This window comes from Bufo bufo, chromosome 1, assembly GCF_905171765.1.
Source record: "Bufo bufo chromosome 1, aBufBuf1.1, whole genome shotgun sequence".
NCBI classification, from domain to species: domain Eukaryota; kingdom Metazoa; phylum Chordata; class Amphibia; order Anura; family Bufonidae; genus Bufo; species Bufo bufo.
In genome coordinates, this window is record NC_053389.1 from 156290657 (window position 1) to 156306162 (window position 15506).

The window sequence follows — 15506 nt, forward strand, 5'->3', positions numbered from 1 at the left end:
TCTTCAATCGGCGCAGGCGCACTGAGAGGCGGCCACTCACTCGGCCGCTTCATCCTCAATGCGCCTGCGCCGATGACGTCACATCTACACCCGGCGCAGGCGCATTGAGGATGAAGCGGCCGAGTGAGTGGCCGCCTCTCAGTGCGCCTGCGCCGATTGAAGATAGGTACGACCGCGGCGCAGGCGCCAGATATTGAATGAAAACAGGCAGGGCCAGCGGAGAAAGATCCCGTCCGCTGGCCCTGTCAATCAACAAGCAGAGGGGGCGTCATTACCATCGGAGGATGCGGCTGCTACCAGCAAGTAGCCGCCCTACTTGCTGGTAGCAAGGTAATTTACATATTATAAAAATAGGGTTTTAGCAAATTCTACTGAACCAAAATTCTTATTTTACTTATGTATGGATAAATCGCAGTGTAGGGGTTATTATTAAGCAAAAAAAAAAAAAACGGTTTAGTGGGCTGACAGAAGCCCTTTAACCGCCTCACGTCCGCCCATAGGATATAAACGTCCTATGGGTGGACGTCTATTTCTGACAGCACGTTTTAAAACGTCCTGTCAGAAATAGCAGCTGCACGCTAATCGTGCAGCTGCTGATCGGGTTGCCCGCTGTCAGTGACAGCAGGGCAACCCTAAGACAAGGCAGGGACAGTTCCCAGGTGTCCCTGCCTTCACGATCGCTGCAGACACAGCGCTCACCGAGCGCTGTGTCTGCAGAGCAGGAAGCGCTGTGCGCTTCCTGTTCCGGCCCGGCGGTCATGTGACCGCCGTGACCGGAGAGTGCAGGGGCTGTGTGAGGTCTCTCAGAGACCTCGATCAGCCCTGCTGTGAGGCTGTACAGCGCTGGATTGCTGCTGTACAGCCTCTCTAGGGGTGCATTTGTCCTGTAACTGGGGCTACTATGTCAGCCCCAGTTACAGGAGAAATCAACAGTGTAAAAAAAAATAAAAAGTGAAGTAAATGTCCCCCAGAGGTCTTGTATGACCTTATGGGGGACGAAAAGTGTAAAATAAAAAAATAAATAAATAAAGGGTTGAAAAAAAAAAAAAAAAAAAAGTTTCACATGTAAAAAAAAAAATAATCCCAAGTAAGGAATAAAAAAAAAAATTAAAAATAGAAAAAATAAAATAAAATAGACATATTTAGTATTGCCGCGTCCGTAAAAACCAGCTCTATAAAAATATCACATGACCTAACCCCTCGGGTGAACACCGTAAAAAATAAATTAAAAAAACTGTGTCAAAACAAGCAATTTTTGTCACCTTGCATCACAAAAGGTGCAACACCAAGTGATCAAAAACGCGTATGTCCCACAAAATGGTACCAATAAAACCGTCACCTCGTCCCGCAAAAAATGAGCCCCTACATAAGAAAATCTCTCAAAAAATAAAAAAAACTATAGCTCTTAGAACATGGAGACACTAAAACATCATTTTTTTGGTTTCAAAAATGCTATTATTGTGTTAAAGTGAAACAAATAAAAAAAAGTATACATATTAGGTATTGCCGCGTCCGTAAAAACCAGCTCTATAAAAATATCACATGACCTAACCCCTCGGGTGAACACCGTAAAAAAAAAAATAAGTGTCAAAACAAGCAATTTTTGTCACCTTGCATCACAAAAGGTGCAACACCAAGTGATCAAAAACGCGTATGTCCCACAAAATAGTACCAATAAAACCGTCACCTCATCCCGCAAATAATGAGCCCCTACATAAGAAAATCTCTCAAAAAATAAAAAAACTATAGCTCTCAGAACATGGACACATTAAAACATAATTTTTTGGTTTCAAAAATGCTATTATTGTGTAAAACTTTAATAAATGAGAAAAAGTATACATATTAGGTATCGCCACGTCCGTAACAATCTGCTCTATAAAAATGTCACTTGACTGAACCCCTCAGGTGAACGCTGTAAAAATAAATAAATAGAAACTGTGCTAAAACAACCAATTTTTTGGTCACCTTGCCCCATAAAGTGTTATAATGAATGATCAAAAAATCATATGTACCCAAAAATAGTACTAATAAAACTGGCACCTTATCCCCTAGTTTCCAAAATGGGGTCACTTCTTGGGAGTTTCTACTGTAAGGGTGCATCAGGGGGCTTCAAATGGGACATGGCATCTAAAAACCATGTGGAGTTCCTTATCTTCTGCGCCCTGCCGTGTGCCCATACAGCAGTTTACGACCACATGTGGGGTGTTTCTGTAAACCGCAGAATCTGGGTAATAAATATTGAGTTTTGTTTGGCTGTTAACCATCGATGTGTTAAAGAAAAAAATTGATTAAAATGGAAAATCTGCCAAAAAAGTGAAATTTAAAAATTTGATCTCCATTTTCCTTTAATTCTTGTGGAACGCCTGAAGGGTTAACAAAGTTTGTAAAATCGGTTTTGAATACCTTGAGGGGTGTAGTTTCTACAATGGGGTCATTTATGGGGGTATCCACTATGTAGGCCCCACAAAGTGACTTCAGACCTGAACTGGTCCTTATAAAGTGGGTTTTGGCAATTTTCTTAAAAATTTGAAGAATTGCTTCTAAACTTCTAAGCCTTCTAACGTCCTAAAAAAATAAAATGACATTTCCAAAATGATGCCAACATAAAGTAGACATATGGGGAATGTTAAATAATAAATATTTTATGAGGTATCACTTTCTGTTTTAAAAGCAGAGAAATTGAAATTTAGAAAATTGCGAATTTTTCAAATTTTTGGGTAAATTTGGTATTTTTTCATAAATAAAGGTGAAATATTTTGACTCAAATTTATGATTATCATGAAGTACAATGTGTCACGAGAAAACAATCTCTGAATGACTTGGATAAATAAAGGCGTTCCAAAGTTATTACCACATAAAGTGAGATATGTCAGTTTTGCAAAATTTGGCCTGGTCAGGAAGGGGGCAAAGGGCCCAGATGGGAAGTGGTTAAAGGGAACCTGTCACCTGGATTTTGTGTATAGAGCTGAGGACATGAGTTGCTAGATGGCCGCTAGCACATCCACAATACCCAATCCCCATAGCTCTGTGTGCTTTTATTGTGTAAAAAAAACTATTTGATACATATGCAAATTAACCTGAGATGAGTCCTGTACGTGAGATGAGTCAGGGACAGGACTCATGTCAGGTTAATTTACATATGTATCAAATAGTTTTTTTTTTACACAATAAAAGCACACAGAGCTATGGGGACTGGGTATTGCGGATGTGCTAGCGGCCATCTAGCAACCCATGTCCTCAGCTCTATACCCAAAATCCAGGTGACAGGTTCCCTTTAAAATGCACTGTATGTAATTGAAGTGACAGCAGACAATAGAGATGTATTAAAGACTCCAAGATGAGACAGCATTCCAGTATGCAATTAAGAAGGATTTATTTTATTTGCCCAGCCAGATTGTTCACGAATTATAAAAACAATCGATGAGGGATTAAGAGACACAAGGGAGCAGGAAAAACTCACTCAGACTCACCCAGGTGCACACAACCCTGACGGAGAGGCAAGACCAGAGTCATTACAAAACCTTCCCCCTTGACAGGGCTGGCACTCATGTCTATTCCCCAGACCTTCTGCATCAGAAAAGGTGCCAGCTGGGCAGGGATGTGGTGAATATGTCCCTAGGAAAAAATTATATAATCATTTTAGAATAAAAATTTGATACTTTAGGATGGCAAGTATAGTATACAACATGAACCAGACCTTCTGGGCAGTAGTGTCCTGGAGGGCAGATGTCACCAGACAACCCATCCTGTGGATGTTTATCTACAGCTCCTTCTTTACACCAGTATCCTGAAGAACAGTTACCTATAAAGACATGGCATGACATATAGGGATCATTTATTATTAGATATACGCCAATTTTTTTAGTATATCTGTCGCAGATTTTGTCGCACAGGGGATTCGCAGCTGAATCTGCAACTTTTCCCCACTCACGTCAGGTCTAAAAAAAGGTGTGAAGTGGGTGAGGAAGGGGGCGGATGGGTCGACTTGTCTCAGTTATCATTTTCTATGCCTGTATGTGTAGAAAATGACCTAAATATACACCAGTAAGGGAACTGGTGTAGATTTAGTTATGTAGAGGGTAGCGCTTCTACATAAGTAAGGCGCATCACGCGCCGGTGCAGGAGTATTAAGACCGGCGTCTAAAAATTTGATTTTAATCAGTAACCCCAAAGGTGTATAATTACAGTGATGAAAGTGGCATGGTTGCTAGTTAATTTTAACATTACATTAAGGGTCCATTCACACGTCTGTGGCGTATTGCGGATCCGCAATACACCCGGCTGGTACCCCCATAGCACTGCCTATTCTTGTCCGCAATTGTGGACAAGATTAGGACATGTTCTATTTTTTTCCGGAGCCGCGGACCGGAAGATCGGGGCCGCGCTCCAGAAATGCGGATGCGGAGAGCATGTGCTCTCTGCATCCATTCCTGCCCCATTGAGAATTAATGGGTCCGCACCCGCTCCAGATATTGTGGAACGGATGCGGACCCATTCCACGGACCTGTGAATGGACCCTTAAAATACATTTTGACATTACAGAAATTTACCTGTAGGAGCTGGTTGTCCTGATCCTTTACAGAATTTCCCTGGTGGACAGAGCATGCAATCCATGATGCTGCACAAACCACGACTGGGTCCATAGGTTCCTGCTGGACAGCTGTGCTGAGTACCAAACTGTGTCCCAGCAGGACAAAAATACCCTTGTGGGCACATGAACTGTGTGTAGTCACTGACCGGCTGCTCCCTCAGCTCACAGAAGAACCCTGAAGTCCAAAATGATATAGAATTTTATTTTTTTTACATCTTAAGTGCAATGTATTATAGGAATTAATTCCTCACCATTTGGCCTCATGCACACGACCGTTGTTTTATTCCGTGTCCGTTGTTCCTGATTTTCTGCGGACCCATTGGGCCAGATTTATCATTAGCTCAAGTCAGAATAATGGAGTGAAAAAGTCCCAAAAAAGTCCCAAACGCTAAAACTGCGCACAAATTTGCGACTTTTTTCTGCTCTGCACTATGCTCGCCAGTTTTCTGAAAGTGGGCGTGTTTTCTTATGTAAATGAATCTCTAGACAGATTTACTATTGGGACTATTTAAAAAAGTCGCAAAAAAGTCGCAAAAAAGTCCCAATTTCACTCCAGTGAGGACCATGCTTATCTTATGAGACTTTTTAATAGAACATGCGACTTTTTCATAAAAACGTGCGACTTTTTCGTAAAGATGTGCGACTTTTGTAAAGCTGCTTACTGACGGATAAACTGCTACCGTCAAACCACATTTATTACAGTCTTAAAGGGCCGATCATAAATCTGACTTGGCTAAAACTGACTTTAGCCATATGTTAAAGTGGAGTGAGCTGTCAGAGTCATGATAAATCTGTCCCATTGACTTTCAATGGGTCAGTTGAAAACTCGGCTAATGCACCGTTTGTCATCCGCGTCCCTGATCCGTGGTTCCAGTCCGTCAAAAAAATATAACCTGTCCTATTTTTTTCACGGAAAACGGTTCGCGGACCCACTCAAGTCAATGGGACCGTGAAAAAACACAGATGCACACAAGATTGTCATCCACGTCCGCGCGTCCGCGTCCGTTTTTGTTCTATCATTTGCATGGCAAACTTGACTTAGACTTTTTTTTTACTTTCCTTCATGTCTGGTGATCCTCCAAAAATAAAGGAAGACACACGGAAACAAAAACGGAAACGGATCACGGAACAACGGAACCCCATTTTGCGGAATGGAACACAACAACGGTCGTGTGCATGAGGCCTTTGAAGGATATCTGCTTGCTGGCAGTGGATGGGGGGAAAAATTGTGTTTACTACAGGAGCTAGAAAATCTGTCTTGACTGTGTCCAACTGGCATTGTTTCATGGCTCCTTAAGTCTTCTTGGAATGAGCTGAATACCTGTGATCCAAACTGGTTTTTACACCGTTGTCTGATATCATGTTAAATAGAATTTTTTTTTCTCATTCACTGAAAGCAAGTGGATCCATCAAAAATATTAATGGATAGAAATAAAGTCTATGAGAAAGTTGCTTTTCATCATACAATGGGCCAGATGTATCATTACTCTGACAGCTCACTCCACTTTCACATATGGCTAAAGTCAGTTTTAGCCAAGTCAGATTTATGATCGGCCCTTTTAGACTGTAATAAATCTGGTTTGATGGTAGCAGTTTATCCGTCAGTAAGCAGCTTTACAAAAGTCGCACATCTTTACGAAAAAGTCGCACGTTTTTATGAAAAAGTCGCATGTTCTATTAAAAAGTCTCATAAGATAAGCATGGTCCTCACTGGAGTGAAATTGGGACTTTTTTGCGACTTTTTTGCGACTTTTTTAAATAGTCCCAATAGTAAATCTGTCTAGAGATTCATTTACATAAGAAAACACGCCCACTTTCAGAAAACTGGCGAGCATAGTGCAGAGCAGAAAAAAGTCGCAAATTTGTGCGCAGTTTTAGCGTTTGGGACTTTTTTGGGACTTTTTCACTCCATTATTCTGACCTGAGCTAATGATAAATCTGGCCCAATATGTGTAGTAGACCTATGACCAGAAGAGGCCATCTGTTTTAGGCCTCTTTCACACGACAGAATGGGCCAGATGTATCATTACTCTGACAGCTCACTCCACTTTCACATATGGCTAAAGTCAGTTTTAGCCAAGTCAGATTTATGATCGGCCCTTTTAGACTGTAATAAATCTGGTTTGATGGTAGCAGTTTATCCGTCAGTAAGCAGCTTTACAAAAGTCGCACATCTTTACGAAAAAGTCGCACGTTTTTATGAAAAAGTCGCATGTTCTATTAAAAAGTCTCATAAGATAAGCATGGTCCTCACTGGAGTGAAATTGGGACTTTTTTGCGACTTTTTTGCGACTTTTTTAAATAGTCCCAATAGTAAATCTGTCTAGAGATTCATTTACATAAGAAAACACGCCCACTTTCAGAAAACTGGCGAGCATAGTGCAGAGCAGAAAAAAGTCGCAAATTTGTGCGCAGTTTTAGCGTTTGGGACTTTTTTGGGACTTTTTCACTCCATTATTCTGACCTGAGCTAATGATAAATCTGGCCCTATGTCTTTTTCAGTGTTTTGCGGTCCGTTTTAAACGGATCCGTTGTTCCGTTTTTTGTTTCCGTTGTGTTTCCGTTTCCGTTCCGTTTTTCCGTATGGCATATACAGTGTACAGTAATTTCATAGAAAAAGTTGGGCTGGGCATAACATTTTCAATAGATGGTTCCGCAAAAAACGGAACGGATACGGAAGACATACGGATGCATTTCCGTATGCATTCAGTTTTTTTGCGGACCCATAGACTTTAATGGAGCATAGGAACGTGATTTGCGGCCAAATATAGGACATGTTCTATCTTTAAACGGAACGGAAAAACGGAAATACGGAAATACGGAAACGGAATGCATACGGAACACATTTCGTTTTTTTTGCGGAACCATTGAAATTAATGGTTCCGTATACGGACTGCAAAAAACGGCCCGCAAAACGGAAAAAAAAAACGGCCGTGTGAAAGAGGCCTTAAGGGTAGGGCTGTCGTGGCAATCAGGTGTGGTGCCAAAGTATCGCAGTGTAGCAGGGCAGCCATAGAAATGAATTGGGTCACAGCGTGACTTGCACGTTTGCCGCAATTGCAAACACTACTGGATTTTTTGTTTTTCGGGGGTTGCAGCAAACGTGCAAGATTGCGCTGCATCTCCATTCATTTCTATGGATGCCCTGCTACAGTGTGATACTTGACACCTGTGTCGTGACCAAGATCACCATGAAGCCCTCCCTTAATTCATCAGTAGTTACAACCCATAAGACCTTGCGGCAGTGATAAAAGAACTGGCAAATCGGAATTATGTTTCAGTCTATGAAATTAGGGTTCAGTCGACGCTGCTGGGAATCTATGGATGCATACACACTGACCCTGGAGGTGAAAGTCAACTACAGTATTGCACAATAGGCAGGCTCTGTAAAAACACTTTTATTTACTCTTTTTTATATTTTACTATTAATTATATTTAGAAAATTATGATTATTATTATTATTATTTTGGAAGGGGGCTGGGGACTCTTTAATGTAACAATTAAAAAGAAAATGATAGGTTCTCATTGGTTACACACAATTGAGGACCCATTTTACTATTTAAATGGTCGGTGAATTTTGCCGATACTTGAGACAATGGAACAGGCACAAGATGAACGAGACCAGGCAAGATGTCTGGCCCTGTCAATCAAAGGAGAGGGGGGAGTCTCTTGAGCAGCAGGGTCAGTCCTTTGCTGCGCAAGAAGCCTGATTTTGAACAAATTAAATTTATTAGAATCAATTTACTTATCTCTAATCACATTACATCGTGCCATAGTGTCTATGGAGATGGAGGAGGACGTGCAGAAAGAAGCAGAGATCAGACAGCACATTCATAGCTCAGTAGTTAATAGTAACCTTTGTATCTCAGCTCAGGTGCTTTATTCACATGACTACTGCTTGGTACTTCTGTATATTATTCTATATGATGCTTTTGAGTGAGAAACAGTTTGGAAGCAGAATATGTTGTCTCCATTTGTATTCTAAGGGCAGACAGGATGAAGAGCTAGTCTCCACCTACTAGCTCTGGGAGAGCTGAGAATTAGAGATACAGTAGGCAAAAGAGAAAACTGCTAAAAAAAAATACCAGACACGTGTCATATAATGGACAGATAAAGTGCTATAATTCATGTATACTCATATGGCAGCTTGTTCTGAAAAGTTATCGGATAGTTTAGGTATCCTTTACCTTTGTGCCAAATAAGGATGTATCAAAATGGTTATCATCTCATGCAGCAGTGGTCTTTATTTTTAGGACCTAAAAGACAGCATGGCTTTCCCTCACAAGCATATGAGATTCCTGACCACAGACTTACCTGCTACACAGATCCGGCATGTGGTTTGTCCTTCTTCATTTTGGTAAAATCCAGACTCACAAGGTATAGGCTTTGAGCTACCTGCTGGACAGCGATGCCCTGAGGGACAAGGTAAACTATCGGGCAGTGCTTGCCCTTGAGGACAATAATAACCTGCAAAGAGGGACCATATTGAGATCTGAAGCACCACAACACTAAAATATGAAGACAGACAAAAACAGACAACTTAGATTTAGTTTTTTATTCTATGAGTCTTTGGATCGTACCTTTTGAGCATTGTCCTGTGGGGTAACTTATCCCGGAACCATTGCAGTACAGTCCGGGAGGACATGGTTTACATTCTGAGACACTTCCTAAATTGTAATCTGCTGAAAATGTGCCTGCCGGACATAGCTGTGGATGGTGGGAGCCATTTGCTAAAAGTAAAAGAAGATGATAAACAGACGGATAAGTGCAGTGTCCTGAAACACACTGCCTAATATTGTGATTGTGTTTCATGTAAAATGTGCTTGTGCCTGAGTTCCCATAAAGTTGCATAGGGAGGGGGAGGTTCTAACAAACCTCCCAGGGCTGACTCCGCCCTGCTCTCAGAGAGAAGAAAAGAAGAAGGAGGAGAGTGTGATGTCTGAGGGAAAGCTGCACCTCAGCAGCCATTTTGGAGAATTTTCTAAACCCCAGAGTTAGTTTCATGTACCAGCCCATAGATGGGAACGATCCAGGCAACCCAGAGAGAGAGTGAGAATATTAGCAAAGGAATGTAATTGTTGTTTATCAGGCTCTAGCCTCCTCTGTATCTGGTGGAGAGATTCTAAGCTACCGGCTGCCCACCATAACCAAAGACAGAAAGGCCACCTGTCAGGAGATAGTATTCCTAGAGAGGATACCGAATTATATTACTATACAGTAAAGCAGAGACAGTACATCCCTCCAGCATGGAGAAAGAAGAGAGGAAGATTGATTGTTATAGAGTGAAACAACCGCTTATGCCACTTTTGGGAACTGACCTGAACCATTGTAGGACCTGCCTTGCTGTAAATGACTTTTGCGCACATTGATGACCTTTGGATTCAGCTTCAGTAAAGTACTGGGAATTTGTTAAGAGAACTGGTCTCCTTATTGTGCAAACATATCACCTATTTGCACCTTACGGTGCTTGCGTCACGAACACCAGGGACCCTGTCTCCACAGCACCTTAAAAACCACACCTGCAAGGGCACCTCAACCACCATCTGGCGGGAGTCCCTGGACAACAGAGTGCGCCCTGAAGGAACTGGTGCTGTCCTTCAATTCACTGCATGCCGACCCAGGGAGCTCTACAGAACTGTGAGTAAACTGCTGCACCCATCGGCCCACCGTAGCTCACATATTGCCCCTGCGGCCCGGTCGCTGCATAAGGAACTGGAAGCAAGAATTAGAATTTATGAGACTCTACTTACGACAAAATGTCCCAGGAGGGCAGATGTTTCCTTGCAGGTCATCAGTAGGCTTGGGTGTTTTGGCCCCACCAGTGCAAAAGAAGCCAGCAGCACATTCACCAGAAGGAGCTGCGAGACCTAGAGAAAGGCACAAAACCAGGTCACAAAGAAATCACGGAAAAATGATTACTACCTGAAAGGAACACAATTTTATCCACAATGAATGGAACACAATTCAATCCACAATTTGGATTGAGTGTTCAGGATCTAAGACAGAAAATTGACTATATAGCGATCTACTGAAGCAGAAGACGGCCTCCATCACTAATGCTTCCACTGAACTATGCTTCCCATCATTCGCTGAAATTTAATTCTGCAATCATTCATTTAACTAAGCATGGCTCTGTACAGTGAGAGTAAGGCTACATCCATGCAACCGTATGTATTTTGTGGTCCACAAACTGCGGATGTGCAAAATATGAATAACGACCGTGTGCCTCCTGCATTTACGCGTTCCACACATCCCGTCCTATGTAAAAAATGCCTATTCTTGTCTGCAAAATAGACAAGAATAGGACATGTTTTTTTGCAGGACGTGAGAACGGACATACGAATCCACATTTTCTGTGGCCCCATTGAAATCCGTTCAGGATGCATCAGGATGTCTTCAGTTCAGTCACTGAACGGCGTTTTGGACGGCGGAAATACCACACCATGCTGTGGTATTATCTCCGTCCAAAATTCCGGATCAGTTGCCGGAATGCCGGATCCGGCATTAATTTACATTGAAATGTATTAGTGCCGCAATGCCGGATCCGTCCTTCCGGTCTGCGCATGCGGATTTGTTTGTCAGGATGACATCCGGAGAGACGGATCCATTCTTGCAATGCATTTGTAAGACGGATCCGCATCCGGATCCGTCTACAAACGCTCTCCGTTTGCATCTAGATTGCTTGATCTGACAGGCAGTTCCGGCAACGGAACTGCTTGCCGGATCACTCTGCCGCAAGTGTGAAAGTAGCCTTACACTGACTGCCAGGAACTAAGACAGATGGAGGGCCTTCATTCTCAGGCGACCAGGTGTCAAAGTAAGTATGCCCCATATGAGCCAATATGCCGGACAATGGTAAAAGTCACAGTTATACAGTGCCTCAGAAACAGAAAAAAGGAGAAACCGGAGCACAGAGACAGCACACAATTCCCACACATAGGCAAGTTTCCATTTTAAGTTGCAGGCACATGTTAAACAGGACCTGTAACCTATACTGACATGTCTGTTTTATTAACCACTTGTGTTCCCCACGTAATAACAATTCTGGAGCATCTTTTGGTATGACTCTGTGGAGTACCATTCCTGCATTATTCCTGCAGAAGTTGTGAATGAATTGCTAGCAGTTTGCAATAAAGGTCCAGACAGGTGACACTTCCCCCAACTAGTAACATCCATCTGGTCCTTCATTCCAAACTGCTAGCAATTCATTCATAACTTCTACGGGAATAACAGAGGATGGAGTCATAAGAACAGATGCTCCAGAATTGTTATTACATGAGGAATGCAAACAGTTAATAAAACAGACATGTCAGGAGAGGTGACAGGTCCTCTTTAAATACAGTAGTTTCGGTAAGAGAGGCTCATAGAGAATAAATGGAAGAGGTATGCATCAGTAGAAAGGAAGCATCAGATCATGTACTATGAAAAGGAAACCATGTTTGATCCTGAGAATTGGTGGAGTGAAGCTTTCTATTTCAGATCTTCTCTATTTTCTTATTCACACACATTACATTTAGTTTTTCATATATGCGTTTTCTTTATATTTTAAAAGAGAAAATGTTATGTAAAATCTTGTTGCTTTTAGTTATGTTACCATTTATATCAACCTCCATAATCCAAGAGTCCCCTCACCCACCCAAGCGGTTGAGAGAGGGAGAAAAAAAGTCTATATAAAGAGCTTGGTGCAGAGTACAAATGAATCCTCCGACCTGTTCACAGACCCAAATGAACTACATGATATTTTGTAGCAGTGTGCTGTTTGTTTCCGACTGAAGCCTCTCCAAGTATAGGATGATACTCACTCTTTAGCAGTAACAAGTCTTGCAAATAATAACAGTCATAAAAGGTATCATTTTGTGATGAAAATTAACTTCCAAGATAACATGATAACTCACCAGCGTTCTCACAGTAAAACCCTGGAGGACAGGATATTGGTTCCGTTGTACCCTCTGGACAATAATGACCGGGGAGGCACTTGCCTCCAGTGGAGGTGGCAGGACACAAGCAGTTAGCACTGGTGTAATTATCCAGATCAAAGGGTTGAGGGGTCCAAGCAGCAGAAACACAAAACCAACCTGAAGAAAAGTAGATGCAAGACAATTTACTCAGACCTATTATTTTTTACGGTATAGAGGTAGCAGAGCAGTAAGGGGTTCTCCTAAAATACTGCAGTGTTTTATGGCATTTCATACAACCTTTTCAGTGAGGGTCAAGCAGCACTGATCCACTGATCCCATTCCCAGTCAAAAGAGCTGCTCAGTCATTCTCTCCTGAAATTAACTGCAGAAGTTCACTACTCAGCCAAAAGGCATGCTGGAGTTATGTTTTGGAGACCCAGCACCCACCCATCAGTTTACATTAAAAACAGGCATACTGTACTTAAAGGGCTTCTGTCAGCCCACTAAACCGTTTTTTTTTTTTTGCTTAATAATAACCCCTACACTGCGATTTATCCATACATAAGTAAAATAAGAATTTTGGTTCAGTAGAATTTGCTAAAACCCTATTTTTATAATATGTAAATTACCTTGCTACCAGCAAGTAGGGCGGCTACTTGCTGGTAGCAGCCGCATCCTCCGATGGTAATGACGCCCCCTCTGCTTGTTGATTGACAGGGCCAGCGGACGGGATCTTTCTCCGCTGGCCCTGCCTGTTTTGATTCAATATCTGGCGCCTGCGCCGCGGCCGTACCTATCTTCAATCGGCGCAGGCGCACTGAGAGGCGGCCACTCACTCGGCCGCTTCATCCTCAATGCGCCTGCGCCGGGTGTAGATGTGACGTCATCGGCGCAGGCGCATTGAGGATGAAGCGGCCGAGTGAGTGGCCGCCTCTCAGTGCGCCTGCGCCGATTGAAGATAGGTACGGCCGCAGCGTAGGCGCCAGATATTGAATCAAAACAGGCAGGGCCAGCGGAGAAAGATCCCGTCCGCTGGCCCTGTCAATCAACAAGCAGAGGGGGCGTCATTACCATCGGAGGAGGGCGGCTGCTACCAGCAAGTAGCCGCCCTACTTGCTGGTAGCAAGGTAATTTACATATTATAAAAATAGGGTTTTAGCAAATTCTACTGAACCAAAATTCTTATTTTACTTATGTATGGATAAATCGCAGTGTAGGGGTTATTATTAAGCAAAAAAAAAAAAAAAACGGTTTAGTGGGCTGACATAAGCCCTTTAATAAACAGGGCTCTTCACTGAAACTGCCCTAACCAAAGTCGCCAACGATCTGCTAGCTGCCAAAGCTAAACATCACTACTCTGTGCTCCTCCTTCTCGACCTTTCCACTGCCTTCGACACTTTTGACCGCTCTCTCCTCCTACAAATCCTCTCTTCCCTTGGCGTCAAAGACCTAGCCCTCTCCTGGATCTCCTCGTACCTCCCCAACAGAACCTTCAGCGTTTCCCATTCATACACTACCTGCTCGTCACACCCCCTTTCTGTTGGTGTCCCTCAAGGCTCTGTCCTGGGTCCCCTGCTTTTCTCCACTTATACATTCGGCCTGGGACAGCTCATAGAGTCCCATGGCTTCCAATACCTCCTCTATGCTGACGACACTCAAATCTACCTGTCCGGCCCAGATGTTGCTTCCCTCCTATCCAGAATCCCAGCGTGTCTGTCAGCAATATCTTTATTCTTCTCTTCCCTCTTCCTAAAACTCAACATGGAGAAAACTGAATTCATTGTCTTTCCCCCATGTCACTCAGCCCCTCTACCTGACCTGTCCATCACAGTTAATAGCACAACACTTTCTCCAGTCTCACAGGCCCGCTGCCTGGGGGTAACATTGGATTCTGCCCTGTCCTTTAAGCCACACATCCAAACCCTCACCTCCACCTGCCGTTTCCAACTTAAGAACATCTCTCGTATTCACACCTCCCTCACCCCTGAGTGAACTAAAATACTAGTGCATGCTCTCATCATCTCCCGCCTGGACTACTGCAACATCCTTCTGTGTGACCTCCCATCAAGCACTCTCGCTCCCCTTCAATCTATTCTGAACTCTGCTACCAGGTTAATCCACCTCTCCCCTCGTTTCTCCTCTGCCATGCCCCTCTGCCAATCTCTTCACTGGCTCACCATTGCCCAGCGAAATCAGTTTAAAATATTTACAACTACATATAAGGCCGTCCACAACTTGTCCCCTCCTTACATCTCTAACCTGCTTTCTCGATACATCCCCACACATAATCTCAGATCCTCACAGGACCTCCTCCTCAGTTCTCCTCTCATCTGTTCCTCACACAATCGACTACAAGATTTCTCAGGTGCCTCTCCCCTACTCTGGAACTCATTACGCCAACACATCAGACTCTCCCCCAACATCCAAAGCTTCAAGAGTAACCTTAAAACCCACCTTTTCAGGAAAGCCTACCATCTGCAATAAGCATGCTGCCATCACAAAGCCAGATGAGCAGCCTATACGCTCACCTACTGTGTTCTCCCCTTCCCTTATAGATTGTAAGCTCTTGTGGGCAGGGTTCTCTACCCCTCTGTACCAGTCTGTTAATAGTTTCTTGTTTACTGTGTTTTTTATTTCTGTGTAACCCCAGCTGGATGTACAGCGCCATGGAATTAATGGTGCTTTAAAATAAATAATAATAACATTAATAAAGGTCTGATCTCAGCACTCTATGCCTACTTGATGCAGTCAAAATTGATCTCTAAACCCCCACAAATGGCGAAGTATTATCCCTGATCTTACCTCTGCAGACTGGTTGACTGCGCTCTCTTATCCGCTATGGGTATCCCCAGCTGCCAATAATAAATTTATACACTTTTATATATGTCACTAACACTACCTTACTCTGATACAGTTGTTTATAATGGGCAGAATCCCCACTACACAGTGTCATAGACGTTCACCTCCGAATGAAGACTATGTTGTCCTGTTCTGAACTGCAATCCTTATGGACCAAG